Genomic DNA, 6,302 nt, shown 5'->3' with positions numbered 1-6,302 from the left:
GCATGGCTACAGGAGGCCGTACGGGAGGGATGTCTCCCGTGCGGCCCGGCACTGTAGCCACGCCAGCTACGACGTCATCCACGACCCCCTCCTGTGCGGCTCAAGGACTGCGGGCCCCTTCAGCCAGAGAGAGGCGTGAAGGCGGCCCGGCTTTCCCTAGTCGGTCGGGAGCATAGCCGGCCCCCGGAAGCCGGCTACTCCCTTCCTCGAAGCAGGAGCCCCATTAAGGAGACAAGACGAGGTGAGGCTACAGCAATAGCCCCCGAGGCGGCCCACTGTAGCCATGCTCACCTCGACAAAGCCCTCATCATCAGAGGCGCGGCTACAGTAAGCAGCCGCCGACAAGACCCTAGGCGGTGGGGCCGGCTTGTTGACCGAGTAGCCGGCAGCCGGCGGGACCCACCAGCCGGCGGAGAAGCCGGCGAGCATAGACACTGACGGCTGGGACCAGATCCCAGCCGGATTACCATTGTACCCCCGGGGGGTAGGCCTATATAAACCCCCCGGAGCACCCATGCAAAGGGTTCGCACCCAAGATAGCACACGCACACACACCATAGATAGAGAGAAGCAAGAGCTAGCCTTGTTCTTCTTCTCCCTTGATCCCAACAGCTCTAGGAGCGATTGTAGCTACTCTTTATCGAGCTAGTGATCATGCGGAGACCCCGCAGAGCAGGACTAGGGGTGTTATCTCCTCGGAGAGCCCCGAACCTGGGTAAGATTCGCCGGCGTGCATGCCTTCGCCTCATCCCGTTTCCAGGCACCGGCGACGTTTTATTGGCTCCCACAATGATAAGCCATCCTTTGGCATATGTCGCACCAACCACCCGACAGCAATCATGCTCATCATACAAAGATTTTATGCCAAACATTTTAATGTGTTCTTCTTCTAACACTTTGGCACAATTATCGGAGTCCTTATTTTCACGAAAGACATTAAAAAGATGAAGCATATGAGGCAACCTCAATTACATTTTTTGTAGTTTTCTTTTATAGACTAAACTAGTGATAAAACAAGAAACTAAAATATTCGATTGCAAGATCTAAAGATATACCTTCAAGCACTAACCTCCCCGGCAACGGCGCCAGAAGATAGCTTGATGCCTACTACGCAACTTTATCCTTGTAGACATTGTTGGGCCTCCAAGTGCAGAGTTTTGTAGGACAGTAGCAAATTTCCCTCAAGTGGATGACCTAAGGTTTATCAATCCGTGGGAGGCGTGGGATGAATATGGTCTCTCTCAAACAACCCTGCAACCGAATAACAAAGAGTCTCTTGTGTCCCCAACACACCCAATACAATGGTAAATTGTATAGGTGCACTAGTTCGGCGAAGAGATGCTGATACAAGCGTTATATGGATGGTAGATATAGGTTTTTGTAATCTGAAAATATAAAAACAGCAAGGTAACTAATAACAAAAGTGAGCGAAAGCGGTATTGCAATGCTTTGAAACAAGGCCTAGGTTTCATACTTTCATAGTGCAAGTTCTCTCAACAATGATAACATAATTAGATCATATAACAATCCCTCAACGTGCAACAAAGAGTCACTCCAAAGTCACTAATAGTGGAGAAAAAACCAAGAGATTATTGTAGGGTACAAAACCACCTCAAAGTTATTCTTTCTGATCGATCTATTGGGCTATTCCTATAAGTTGCACAAACATCCCTAGAGTTTGTACTAAAATAACACCTTAAGACACAAATCAACCAAAACCCTAATGTCACCTAGATACTCCAATGTCACCACAAGTATCCGCGGGTTTGATTATATGATATGCATCACACAATCTCAGATTCATCTATTCAAACCAACACAAAGAACTTAGAAGAGTGCCCCAAAGTTTCTACCGGAGAGTCAAGACGAAAACGTGTGCCAATCCCTATGCATAAGTTCACAAGGTCACATAACCCGCAAGTTGATCACCAAAACATACATCAAGTGGATCACATGAATATCCCATTGTCACCACAGATAAGCACATGCAAAGTGTTCTCAAATCCTTAAAGACTCAATCCGATAAGATAACTTCAAAGGGAAAACTAAATCCATTACATGAAGGTAGAGGGGAAAACACCATATGATTCAACTATAGTAGCAAAGCTCGCGGTACATCAAGATTGTGCCAAATCAAGAACACGAGAGAGAGAGAGAGAGAGAGAGAGAGATATCAAACACATAGCTACTGGTACATACCCTCAGCCCCGAGGGTGAACTACTCCCTCCTCGTCATGGAGAGCGCCGGGATGATGAAGATGGCCACTGGTGAAGGTTTCCCCCTCCTGCAGGGTACCGGAATAGGGCCCCGATTGGTTTTTGGTGGCTGCAGAGGCTTGCGGCGGCAGAACCCCCGATCTAGGTTTCTTTTTGGGGGTTTCTGTATTTATAGGAATTTTTGGCGTCCGTTTCATGTGAGGGGGTCCACTAGTCAACCACAAGGTCGGAGGGCGCGCTCGGGGGGGGGGGGGGGGTAGGGCGCGCCCTACACCCTTGTGGAGGCCTCGTGGCTCTTCTGGCCCAACTCTTTTGCTTCGGGGGCTTCTTCTGGTCCATAAAAAATCACTGTAAATTTTCAGCTTAATTGGACTCCGTTTGATATTCCTTTTCCGCGAAACTCCAAAAAAAGGAAAAAACTGAAACTAGCATTGGGCTCTAGGTTAATAGGTTAGTCCCAAAAATCATATAAAATAGCATATAAATGCATATAAAACATCCTAGATAGATAATATAATAGCATGGAACAATCAAAAGTTATAGATACGTTGGAGACGTATCATGCCTCGCGAGGTGATCCGGTACTTGCTGGCCTTGGCGGAGCCCAGCCTAGAGGCAGGGGGCTCGCGAGGCTGGCCCCTCGTGAGGCGGCTCCCTCCGGGGCGGCCGTGGCAGGGCCATCCCTCGCGGGCTAGCCCAAGTGTCGCCTTTTGGGCCAGAGGCAGATGGGTCATGGTACCCTTGTTTCCATTGGGCCGACATCTAGGCAAAGCTAGAAGCCATTCTTTTATTTTATTTTTCCTCTCAAGGATAAAGGAAATAGATGTAACTTCAGAGCGCCATGATCATTACCTTTAACGTGTGTCATATTGCACAATTCATAAAAAATATGTAAGTGCGTACCAACATCTTCAAAAGCAGAGCCTCCAAATTGATCCTATTGAACCATAGAGATTAGGTTTTGTTTTATCTCATACTCAGCGGCAGCAACATCAGGTCGTGCTACTGGTTCATGCATGAAATTATTGCTAGGAGTAGCAAAGCTTCCAAGATTACAAGCGATGGTAATCTTTTTGGGTTTTCTACTCACAAGACTTGCAACAAAAAGTAAACTAAAAAAGAAAAGAAAAGTGAAACAAAACTCTAGCAAAAACTCTAAACAAAAAGACTAGGCCCACAAAGCCTCCCCAGCAACGGTGCCAGAAAAAGGTTTGATTAGTCCCTTTAGTAATCCGGAAATGGAGCAATAAGGATTCTCGCCCTTTTTCCTAGAGGTGACCCTGAGTTATCGTACCCATGACAGGAAGGTGCCCTTTAAGCTAGGGTTTCGAACAAGCTTTTGCTAGAGAATTAAATCATAGTTTTTGACCAGACCATAATCAAGCTGACGTTGAAAACACTTATAATAAAAAGAGGCATAGGTATGAGGACTTCTGCTTACAAGATATATTTGCGTTGGGATCATCATGATCTTAGTTTGTGCTCTGGAAGTCATCCATCAAGACGTGCTTGCTACGTATTGAAGTGAGGGATGTGTCCAAATTATGTCTTGACCGGCACACTGATAATCCCCAAGTGCAAGGAGCTAAAGTTAAGATCAATATTCTCTTAAGTCCTATCTGCCGCTGATACGACTCTACGTACACCGAATGTTTGCTTTCACCTAGAAACGAGAAATAAAACTATGTTGTGGGTATGAAGAGGGTAGCTTTGCATGATATCGGAGAGCTAAAATATAAAAATAGGTGTTGTTAACATAAAGTTAGAATATATTATAATATATTACAAATAGCGAGTGTGGAATAATGATGGATCGGTGTGTGGAATTATCCTAGGCAATTGTTAACAAGATCGGTAATCCTAATTGGAATTTTATATGGGGGAGAGGCATAAGCTAACATACTTTCTCTACTTGGATCATATGCACTTATGATTGGAACTCTAGCAAGCATCCACAACTACTAAAGATCATTAAGGTAAAACCCAACCATAGCATTAAAGCATCAAGTCCCCTTTATCCCATACGCAACAACCCCCTTACTCGGGTTTAAGCATCTGTCACTCTAGCAACCCACTATAAGCGAATCATGAACGTATTTCAACACCCTACAGCGGGAATTCTTCACGTGTGCGCGGCACGGAAGGAACCATAGGAGAGCACCAAAATAAAACATACAACTCAAACCAATCTAGATTATCAATCAACCCAAAAGGCAAACGAAATCTACTCAAAACATCATAGGATGGCAACACATCATTGGATCATAATATGTGGCATAAAGCACCTTGTTCAAGTAGGGGATTACAGTGGGGTGCGGGAGAGTGGACCGCTTAAAAGAGATGAGGAAGGTGATGAAGATGGTGATGTTGATGAAGACGATCACCGCGGCGATAGTTCCCCCGTCGACACTCCGGCGCCATCGAGAGAGAGGGGGAGAGTCTCCCCCTTGTGCTTCCTCCTCCATGGCCTCCCCTGGATGTGGAGAGGTTCTCCCTCTGGTCCTTGGCCTCCATGGTGATGATGGCCCCCTCCGGCTTCCTCCTCCATGGCCTCTGGTGATGATGGCCCCATCCGGCAGGGTGCCGGAGAGGGCCTAGATTGATTTTTCGTGGCTACAGAGGCTTGCGGCGGCGAAACTTTTGATCTAGGGTTCCTTTCGGGGGTTTTGGCATTTATAAGAATTTTTGGCGTCGGTCTACGTCAAGGAGGTGCCCGAGGGGCCCACAAGCCCTTAGGGCACCCCCTGGGGCGCGCCTAGGAGGCTTGTGGCTTCCTCGTGAAGCTTCTGGTCCTTCCTTGATGCTTCGGGGGTCTCTTTTGGTCCACAAAAAATCACCGTAAATTTTCAGCCCATTCCGAGAACTTCTATTTCTGCACAAAAAGCGACACCACGGTAGTTCTGCTGAAAACAACGTCAGACCTGGTTAGTTCTAATCAAATCATACCAAAACCATATAAAATTCTTGTAAACATGGCATGAATATTTCATAAATTATAGATATGTTGGATACGTATCAGCATCCCCAAGCTTAATTCCTGCTCGTCCTCGAGTAGGTAAATGATAAAAGAAATAATTTATGAAGTGTGAATGCTAGCATAGTGCATTGATCAATGATAGTTTCAAACACTTTTTCTAGCATCATTATATATCATAAACAGTAGTTCATCTCATAAAACTTATCATGATCAAGTAACAAGCTATTCACATGTTAAAGTATAGACCATAAAGTTTCTTGAAAACTAACAAACTATGCTTTCAGTCACCAAACAATTGCAATTTGTCTTATTTTCAGGAAGGGTCTATGTAAGAGCTTTGATTTATCAAATTCCACATACACAAACTATCATATAGTCTTCCATGATAGCTAACACTCAAAGCATATTTTTAGAACAAATAGCATTTGTCGAACACAGAGAAAGATAGGGGCTTAATGTTTCGCCTCCCAACTTATTTATCATATAGATAATTGTCAACAATAATAATTCATGATCAAATATATTTGAATGGCCATATATGCTTGGATCTTTCCCCATCACATGATGCTTGCCAACTAAACTATAATTGAGGTTGAAATAAGAAGGAATACTATTGACTCTTGCATAAAAGTAAATACATGAAAGTAAAAGATAGGCCCTTTGCAGAGGGAAGCAGAGGTTGTCATCCGCTTTTTAATTTTGGATGTGCAAACTCTTAATGCAAAGGAACGTCACGTTGTATTGCCCTTTGTGATAGCAAGCTTTATTATGCAGTCTGTTGCTTTTATTTTTTACCATCACAAGTTCGTACAATGCTTATGTTCCCTTACAATAAAAGATCATACATATTTAAGAGCAATTTCTATTGCTTTTTGCACCGATGACAACTTACTTGAAGGATCTTACTCAATCCATAGTTAGTTATGGTGGAAGCTCATGGCATGAAACGAGATTTAAGGGTTTTTGGATGCACAAGTAGTATCTCTACTTAGTACAAATTTTTGGCTGGCAAAAGATCCTAAGCAAGCACCACATGTTGGAGGATCCATAATAATATAACTTATATACAAATATACTCAAACATAACTCATTACGTTGTCTTCCTTGT

Source organism: Aegilops tauschii, chromosome 6 (assembly GCF_002575655.3).
Source record: "Aegilops tauschii subsp. strangulata cultivar AL8/78 chromosome 6, Aet v6.0, whole genome shotgun sequence".
NCBI classification, from domain to species: Eukaryota; Viridiplantae; Streptophyta; class Magnoliopsida; order Poales; family Poaceae; genus Aegilops; species Aegilops tauschii.
This window is presented reverse-complemented; position numbering follows the sequence as displayed.